We start from the raw sequence: 10,858 nt of genomic DNA, 5'->3' as shown, positions 1-10,858 counted from the left end.
CTCGACCCCGGTCAGTTCTCAAAGCTTTGAATTTTCTATCTAACTGATTCTCGGCTAAGTTCATGGACTTTTTGAAACAGCTTAATGCCTCAGATTAGTGAGACATTAGATAGACGTGGCCATATCTAGTATAGTCGTCAATAAAGGTGATGAGATAGTAGGCCTCATGCCTAGCCCTCACATTAATTGGACCAAAAACATCTGAATGAATTAATTGTAAAGGGCAATGAGCTCTAGTAGCCTTTCTAAACGGTTTTCTTGACATTTTTCCTTTTAGGTAAGTCTCACATGGTGGTAATTCGACGTGGTTCAAACTACCTAAAAGGCCCCTTTAGCTAATCGATTTATACGATCTTGGCCTATGTGATTCAAACGAGCATGCCATAATAATGCATCTTTATCAATAGAATAAGAAGAGACGGTATTAATGGAACAGGATTTATTATAAGTACTTAACTCAACATCCATGGCAATCAAACCATTCGTAAAATAACCAGATCCATAATAGGTATCTAGCAAACACAACTCCAAGCTATTATTGTTAAAAAAACAAATTAAAACCCATGTTCATCAATTGTGAAACAAAAATGAGATTTCGACGAATCTCAAGGGCATAAAGAAAATCATGTAGGAAGAGAGTATGGCCTCATCGTAGAACCAACCTACAAGTACCAATCCCTCGAACTTCGACATTCGAGTTATTTCCTACATATAGCCACTTTGATCCCTCTGGCAAGCGCCGAAAATCTATGAAGGCTTCACGATCCTTCGTTACGTGGTCCGTTACACCTGAATCAATTATCCATAAAGGATCTAATTCAGTCAAAAGAACAGTAAAAGATACATAAACTTGACTAACAAGCATTTTAGAAACGTGTACCTTAGGGACTTTGTATTCAGATGCATAGTGCCCTCGTTGCTGACAATTGTATCATTTCATACGTGAGATGTTAACTTTGTGCTTGTTCTTTTTGTTCTTCCTTTTTTCTTTGGGTTCCTTTGTTTGCTCTTTGCCCTTGCCATAGAAACACGTGCACTTCTTTCCTTGAGCTTTGGGGACATTCCCACTAGGATGAGTACCTATGTAATTAGCCTTAAAACTGACTCTGACGGCGGCTAATCAGTCCTTTTCTAGCTCTAGGTGGCGACTGACATCCTCAAAGGCCGGAACCAATGTGGAATGGGTCAGGTGCATCTTCATATGCTCCTAACTATTTGGCAATGAGCGAATAACAGCTTGAACTTTCTGCTCATCAGTTAACTTGTGGCCTCCTGCATCGAGGGAACTGGTCATGTTGGACATTTGTCTCAAATGTTTCCTCATGGTGTGATCAACTTTCTTTTTGTAGGTATCAAACTTTATAGTAAGAGAAGTGCCTCCAAACTTGTCCTTCAAATAATCCCATAGATCCTTTGCTGTCTTTTTAGCTCTGTCGCACCCTGGCTTTCGGTTTTCAGGCCGGGGCGCGTGGCCGGCTCGATCCGCTTTTTATGTTTTAAGGTTTCAAGTCGCCACCAATCATTACTTGGAAATACATGTTCGGACGTGATTGGTTGCCCTATCTAGTTGGATTGACTCTATATGGTTTGATTTTGATAAGGACGATCTTCGGAGAGATTTAAGGTTTGTTTTTCCGGTTACGTGTAGGGAGGAGATGTGATCTCACCCTACCCCGCCTGACATATCGGTACTATGTGTTTACTATTTGTGTTGTTTTGAATTGTCGATATAAACCAGGTACTCGTGGATTTTGGGGTTATTGGGTTTAGTATTGAATTCTAATGAAATTTTCACATCGATTAGGATTAATTCGGTTATGGATTCGAATGACGTTTTCACATCGATTCAAATTAAATGGTTTACGAATTCAAATGACGTTTTCACATCGATCAGAATTAATTTGGTTTACGAATTTGAATGACGTTTTCACATCGATCCGAATGAATTTAGTTATGAATATGAATGATGTTTTCACATCGATCTGAGTTAATTTGGTTTACGAATTCGAATGCCGTTTTCACATCGATTCGAATTAACTTGATTATCTTTTATTGATTCGTTTTAATTTTTTTTTTGGCTTGGACGACTTGATCTGTTTTCTTGGGTTTGTGAGGCTAGGTCGGACTTTCGCAGATCTAATGGAGATGGATTGCTCAATTGCTCATCTTTTTTCTAGATCATCTTTCTTGAAAAATGCCTTGACTGGATCTAGTACTGTTGAGATTGGCCCTTCTTCGAGACCCGGACTCTCTGTTGGACCTAGGTCCTACGTGGCTACCCTTGTTGGTGCTGACACTTCTACGGCCATTTCTCCGGATGTCCCTCCCCCTGTGGATCGATCTCTTATATCCGAAGAAGGCGGCTTTAAAGCCGTCAAAATACAACAAGATATTTACAATGAAAGGCTCAATCTTTGTAAGCATTCTATTATCGGCCGTATCACGCTTGCTAAAGGGGAATCACCTTGGAAGCAGCCGGACTTGAAGGCAAAACTTTCAACTATCTGGGGTTGTTATTCTAATTGGAAATTGATTTCTCTGGGTAGAGGTTTTTACCATATCATTCTTTCATCCGCTGAGACTCTCCAATCTGTTTGGAGTCGTGGTGCCATTGCTCTTAGGCCGGGGATTATGCGCTTCATTCCTTGGAGCCCGGGATTTAATCCAGATTCTCACAAATCCACTTCTGCTTAGGTCCGAGTCCGATTCTACAATCTTCCTTGGGAATTCTGGGATAAGCGGATCATGGCAAGCATTGCAAGAGCGATTGAAGTGCCCCTTCGTTTTGATAAGAATACTGTGGAGGGTGAAATGGGTCATTATGCTCGTATCTTGATTGATGTGGAGCTTTCTAAGGAAATTCAATACAAACTTCGGGTGGATACTGACACCTCAATGCATTGGATTTCCCTTGAATATGAAAGACTTCCAGACTTATGCTCCATTTTCCATTCCATTGGTCATTCCGCTGGAGCTTGTAGGAGGAACCTTCGTCGTGAAGATCATGTTGAACTAAAGCAAAGAAATAGGAAGCAGAAAATGGGATTACCTGAGCCCCGAGGTAGGTCTGTTACTCGGATTTGGAAACAGAAGCCAGGAGTTCACATAGTTATGGGTGAATCCTCTAAAGGGGCTCCTACCAATGGAGAGGCTGACAAACCTAAAGACTGCGACTTGCAGATGGTTCTTCATAGTTCCGCCAAGATCAGTGAGTCAGTTCTTGACTCTGATTCTGACACGACCCCCGCCTCTCCTTCTCTTGGCTTCCCATCTTATCAATTTGATGAAGAGATAGGAGTCCTAGGTTTGCAAACCTCTCACCCCAATGCTCAGGTTTCTGAAATTCCTAATTTACAAATCATTGAGCATTCAAAAATCTGTGACAGTTTGCAGGTGGTTAATGACACTGAGGAAAAGACTTAGTCTAAAGTCTAGAAAAGGAAGAAGCAAAAGGACAACAACATTCCCCTTGAGGTCAGTGGTAAACGGCATAGCAAGCCGCTTATGCGGTTTCAATGATTGTGTTATATTGGAATTGTGGGGGCATCGATAATGATCGCACTCAACGAGCCCTGAAGCTTTTGTGCCTACAACATCGTCCTGATTTTTTGTGTCTTGCTGAACCTCTTGTTTGTTTTAGTGACACTGCTGATAGGTTTTGGAGATCTCTGGGTCTTTCTCTCTTTGCCTGGAATGATAAGGATTCGCCGACTCTTTGGCTTCTTACTAGGGAGGCTTCTTCTCTTTCTCTTCATTCTTCTCATGCTCAACATATTTCTGTTCAACACCAGTTGGATGATAAATCTTTTCTCCTTTCTTTTGTCTATGGTAGTAACCATGTTTCAGAAAGAAGGGAGTTGTGGTCTTCTCTTTATAGTTGTGCCTTTCCAAATAATAATTGGTTGGTGTTTGGGGATTTCAATGCTATTACTGGCTCTCATGAGAAGCTTGGTTCCCCTCCTGCTGCTGGATCCTGTAGGGAATTCAGGAATTTCATTGATGATTGTGATCTTATTGATATTGATACTTTGGGTTAGAGGTTTACTTGGACCAATGGTCGGCATGGGGCGGCTCATGTTGAATGTCGTTTTGATAGAGCTTTAGTGTCTGAGGGCTTCTTGAATTCTTGGGATTCTATCTCTTGCACGGTTTTGGCAAGGTATTGTTCTGATCATTGTCCAATGCTCCTTCACTGCAGAATTGGGGAATCAAGGATTGCTAGGTTCAGATTCCATGCAATGTGGACCAATAATGATACTTTAAAGGGGGTAATTGCTAATCACTGGACTGGATCCCACATCTCTCTTCCTCCTGCTCAACTATTATGTCATAAACTTCGCACTCTTAGGCCTATTCTCAGAGACTGGAATAAAAACATGTTTGGCAGAATTGATTCTAATATCCATCTGGCTGAAGTTCATCTTGCAGATATTCAAAAATAAATTTCTGAGCAAGGTGATACTCCGGAGTTGAGTAGTGCTATTTCTACCGCCTGCTCCAACCTAGATTTACAACTTCTTCGGCAGGAGATGATGTACAGAGAGCAAAGCCGTGTTAAGTGGCTTAAAGCGGAAGATAGGAACACTAGTTTTTTCCAAAGGTCTGCTAGAGTTAGAAAGACTTGGGCCGGAATTAATCATTTAAGGATCGGCGATGAGGGTCCCACTTCCGACACGATTAGATTATCTGATCATGTAATTGAGTATTTCTCTAATCTCTTTCGTAGTTCTAGGGAGCATATTGATCTTTCTCCAATTAATGAGGTAATTCCCAACTTAGTAACTCCTTTGGAAAATGAGGACTTAATTTCTAAACCCTCCTTTGAAGCTATTAACGCCACAGTCTTTTCCATGGATCCTGACAGTGCCCCTGGTCCTGATGGTTTTGGGGGAACTTTTTATCGTTCCTTTTGGGATATTGTTGGGCAGGATGTTTGCAATATGGTTCAGGCTTTCTTTGATCATGGTTGCATCCTGCCTGGTTTAAACTCTAGTATTGTGGCTCTAATTCCTTAAGTTGCTGAAGCTGACAGAATTGAGAACTTTCGTCCAATTGTGAGTAACTTTGGTTTCAAAATTATCTCAAAAATTCTTGATGATCGCCTTGCAGTTATTGCTGCAAGAATTGTTTCTCCCAACCAGTATGGTTTCCTTAAAGGTAGAAGCATTCATCAGTGCATTGCCTTAGCTTCTGAGGGAGTTAATATGCTTGACAGAAAACATTTTGGAGGATACATGGCCTTAAAAATTGATATTCGTAAGGCTTTTGATACTTTAGATTGGAACTTCCTCTTGGTTGTGTTGGATTCCTTTGGTTTTTCTATCACTTTCAGGGATTGGATCCTTAACATTCTGGCATCTGCTCATATTTCTGTGATGATTAATGGTTCTCCAAAGGGTTACTTTTCTTGTTCTAGAGGAGTTAGACAAGGGGATCCCCTCTCTCCTCTTCTGTTTGACATTGCTGAAGATTTTTTCTCTCGCTGGCTTGCTAAAATAGTGAGGGAGGGTATTTATTCTCCTATGTATTATTATGGTGGGAATCCTTTCCCCTCTCATATTCTTTTTGCTGATGACATGCTCATTTTTGGAGTGGCTTCCTTGAGCAACTTGCATGCACTCAAGGATTTCTTCTGGTTTTATAGACTGATCTCCGGTCAGCAGATTAGTTGGGACAATTCTGCTGTCTTTTTTGGTTCACATGTGAGTCAGCTGAGGAGGGTTCGTCTTGCTCACTGTCTTGGCATCCGCTTGGAGTCTCTCCCTTTCAGTTACTTAGGAGTCCCTCTATTTATTGGAGCTCCAAGGGCTCGTCATCTCAGCAGCCTTGCAGACAAATTCCTCTCTCAATTTAGTAAGTGGAAAGGTAGCTCTTTATCCTTTGCAGGGCGTTTAACTCTAATTAAGTCTGCTATTACTGGATCTCTGGTTCATTCATTCTTGATCTACAAGTGGCCAGTGGGATTGTTGAATAAACTTAATAGAAGCACTACGCCAAAACCCTCTTAAGACGACGGTTCAAAACCGTCATCCCGCACGATATAAATCTATCACAGGGCTCACTACCGTCTGATAAGGCATCAGACGACGGTCGAGCTCTGTCATCTTTCGAAGCGACAGACGACACGCGCTTCCTAAGCGCCTGTCATCTTTTCCATGTTACAACGACGTTCGACTTTGTTGAAACCGTAGTATTGGATAATTTCTAATGACAGCGTTTTTATATATACCGTCATTGTAGTATGTAAAACCATAGACCTTTTTCTTGTCATACGATATTTTTTTTATTGTTTGTGTCATTGTAGATAAGTTACGATGATAGTTTTCCTCTTTGTTGCTGTCGTTCAAAGATGTTTCAGTTGACGTTGTCTTTAAATTTTTTGTCTTATGCGTGGATTTCACATGACATTTTTCATTTAATCAAATGTCATAAAAGTCAATGAACTTTGACTACGTTAATTATGACAATTTAAAGACAATGTCATCTTAGCGTTTTAGTCATGACAATTTAAAGACTTACATCCATTTTTCACACGACAGTCCTATTTTTTATTTATGTCATCTTAGCGTTTTAGTCATGACAGTATTTCATTAACCTGGTATCGTATCACGCGTCATAATATGACAATTTTTTTAATTTTGCGCTCATTCATTAATGCATTAGACGCCAGATTTTTTATCCCAACTGTGCCGCATAACCTGTAACCCTTTAATGCACCTGTACATACTGCAATTGAAATTACATGATATACTACTACTCCAATTACAACCAAGCTATAAACCTCATATATATAACTTAATTATCCATTATTTACATAACATGTACACCAGTTGTACACAATATATACACAGAACCAGTGGGATATCATTGTACACCAAAAAAAGACCCAAAATATGCACAACAACAGTGTACCACAAACTGATTATCATATTGTACGAAAATAGGATTACATACACAATCCATTGTCACTTCAAGTAAAGCACATGATCTGCCCATTCTGTGCGGAGATGATCCAAATCCGAATGGCTGTAAGTCAATCCACACTTGTTTATCCACTACAAAACATAAATGCTTTACTATTAGGAATTTGCTCTATATCACTGATAACAACTGCATATATCTGAACATAATATTATGGTAATGAATTATGGTACCTTTGCAACAAAGTTTAATTCCTTATCCATGACGATCTCCCGCATATACATCATTATCCAAAAACCACATGTTTTATCATCTCGTTGCTCAGGTATCACCTGTGGCACGGAATATAATGGTTAGACCCCAAAAAAGACAATATACACTTGCTTGTGTAACTGTAAAACTCACTAGAAGCGGTGTCATCTTCAGCTTGGTCTTCGTCACCTTCTTTGGGTCTTTCTGAGCATAGTAGAACTTCATCGCACTGCAACAAGTGTAACAACATGTGTGCTTATGTGAGTAACTATTTGAATGGCGTACACATTAGAGGCATTTGGTAACTTACTTGCTCACAACATCCGTCCATTCTATGGAATTTGGAAATCTCCTTTTCAATGGATCTAGCCAATGTGATTTTTTCTTCTCAATGTCAACAACAATGAGAGTCTAATGTGATCTGCAAACATTATCCGTTTCAGCTGTATCAATGTCAGTTAATCAACTGATAAACATACAGTACAAAAGATTCATAGTTACCCTGAGTTGTAAGGAATAAGGAATATAGAATTAGCACCACCCTGTTTGAACCGATCCATCAACTCCTTCGAGCGGTTCGTTGGAGTTTTCTTAGTTCCAAGAGCAAAAGTGGTGCATGGATCAACAAATAACACCCTTTCTTCCATTCGTGCTTTTTTCAATACATGGTATAGATGACTGGGCAAATACATATATAAGTGTTGATGAAATAGATATCCAAATTAATAAATTTGTGTATTGTATTCATGTACCTCATGTAAAATGTAATTGTGCATGCGGTCATCTCATGAAAGTGTACCATTGCATATAAATCGTTAGGCATCAATACTTGCATTCGTTCTGCTCTGAACAACTCAGGTCCAAAAGTTTTGGTTATACATTTGATTCCATCCATCATATTGGTTCTCCCCCAGTTGCACAACTTCTGCAATGGGCATGGTAAATTTGTTGGCAACTTAACAAAATCAATCGCCTCAGCCTCACTATTAACTTTCTTCAAGGCCTTCGCAAAAACTTTTGCTGCCTTGTTTGCCTCCTGATTGCAATAATTAAACACACATTATACAACCAAAGAAATAACCGAAACATATAATACAACCAACGAAATAAATGAATATTACCTCAACAGATTTGACACTACATAGCACCTTTGGCCATGCTACAATAGACCTCATTGCCTCCCTAACAACTTCCATTTCACCTTTTATCGGGTATGGCAGACATGCATCTCCATCATCAAATGACACAATCTCCACTCTATAATTGTCCTTTCCCAGTGGTCGCCCATGGATTGTCTGCTTTTATTGGTCAATGTCTGATTGTATCAATCTGCCATGGGCAACAATCTTCCCACTCTCTTCCACTGATAGTGCAACCTCAATGTCAAGTTCATTGTCCTCATTCAAAAATTTCAAATACAACTAATTAACTAAGTATATATAAGTGATAAATTCAACAAGCTGACAATCATAATAACCATTTACCTCTGAGATCGTTGGAATCTCATATCCTGCGCCTTCACCAACAACTTCCTCTTCTATGGTATTAGAGACCTCTAATACCAACTTCTTCTTTGCCACAGCTTCATATTTCCCTAATATCTCCTCTCTATCGATATCATCTCGATTACAACTACCTTCTCCTGATTTGCCATTGTAAGTTGTTGGTGCAGCTGCTGGGGATTCCTCAGTCGTAACCCCCTTGGACACAAGTTTCTCCATTCGATCTAGTTTTTGGACCATTTTCGCTTCAGACTTCTTTAACTCATCTTGATACATCTCACGTATCTTCTTCAATTCTTCATCATGTTTCCTTGTTGACTCTTCCTCCCACTTTGCCCTTTCTGTTTCAAGCAATGCTTGCAACTCCTCAGCTTTCTTCTTTCTTCCCCTCTTTTGACCCGGTAGCTTGAAGAATACTATCGGCTTCACAGCACCCACTCCTCTAACCCTACCACTGTGTTCTGGATTCCCTAATACCTCAGTTAGCACATCATTACTACCCTTGGCTTTAAACACACATTCAGCCTCCTCCTTTTCCAGTTTCAACTATGGAAATAAACATATATAAATCAGTTATACATATGTGTTTTATCAATCACATTGTGTATTTGAATAAATGCTACTTACAATTCTTTTAACCGCCTCCTCTACTTCAGTGTCCTTAAAATTTCCCAGTTTGTCTTGCCTTCCCTTTATCCAATATGTGTGCCTGCTGATTTTTTCCACTTCCTCTTTTGATAGCTCTGAGGTCTGCCACATAGTACGAATAATATCAAAAATCATACAAATCTGAAGTATGAAAATAGACAATAAACGACCATACTATTTCAACCCGGATTCCTTTGTACCCCTTGCAAGACATCCGGTGGTTGTACTTGTTCTTTTGCCGCTTGGATATCTGCACTTGGCGGATTTCCTAAACAATGAAGCCATATATATATATATATGTATTTGTTACACATATAAACTAACAAATTAAGAGTAAAGCATATACGTAAATCAAATGGCAAACCATGTGTGATTTGTAAGCCGATCGGATACAAACTGATGCTAGTCGTCCTTATTCATGAACCAGTAGTCATCGGGAACCTTTTGCAAGACTTCAACATCATCCTTGTGAGGTATGATATACTTGGACGTAAGTAAAGACTTGAAGTTCCTCCATTTGGTTGCAGCAGAGACCAGGACTTCCTTTTTTTGACTCAGTGATAACACAAACAACGACTAAAGAACAGTATACAAGTAGGGTCTAAAGAACAGCATACAAATAACGTCTAAAGAACAACATACAAATAACATCTAAAGAACATCATATAAATATGTGTATACCATAACAGATTCCCAAAGCTGTTCCTTTGCATCAGCTGGCACTTGTCTCCAGTCTTTGTATGCGATGGATATCCTCGTGCGTGCCAACACTCCTATATAAGATTGCATCCACCCAAACTCCTTATCAATAGAATCTCCATGGCGATTATAATTAATGTTCATCTTTTTCATCCGAATCATGGCTTGGGTCAGCCACGCCATAGTCACGGTCTCACGTTTTAACAGTTTTAACCCACCAGTCACATTTGTGACTTCAGGTTCGTCAATAACAAGTGGCGATTCAGAGGGAGGTGAACTCGATTCACGTTTACTGAGGGTTGTGATCGCTGTCTCGTCATTGTTGGGTGACACTTTACGTTTTCTCTCAGTCTGATTGACCCTCTTACGTTCCAATGACTTCTTAGCAGCTTGCTTTATTTTTTTTTGCAAGTTGTCGTGCATGCATTTTTTCTGGTGCTCCTCTCGTATTAGAGCTGGGTGCCATGATGATATTCCTGAAGTTGCATCAATTAAAACATAGATGAAGGAAACTTGTAGGTACATGACATTAGGAGTATGCACAATAACTCACAATCAATCACATTATAACCAAAGCAAGTTCACACACAATAACTCAAGCAAATCACATTGATTTCATCAAACATTAATTATTCCAAAGTGTACAAGTAAATCCAGATTGACATACATTTTATAAGAACAAGCACACAAACAATTTCATCATAATTTCACTTATCAATCCAGATTGCTTCTTCTCCTGGTCTAGCATATGAAACTGTACAATCGGTGTCAACATCATCGAAGGTAGGCACATTCAGTGGATGTTCATCGAATATCCTGCTGTTATCATCATCATA

Source organism: Euphorbia lathyris, chromosome 7, assembly GCF_963576675.1.
Source record: "Euphorbia lathyris chromosome 7, ddEupLath1.1, whole genome shotgun sequence".
NCBI lineage: Eukaryota > Viridiplantae > Streptophyta > Magnoliopsida > Malpighiales > Euphorbiaceae > Euphorbia > Euphorbia lathyris.
Note: the sequence above shows the minus strand (reverse complement) of the source record.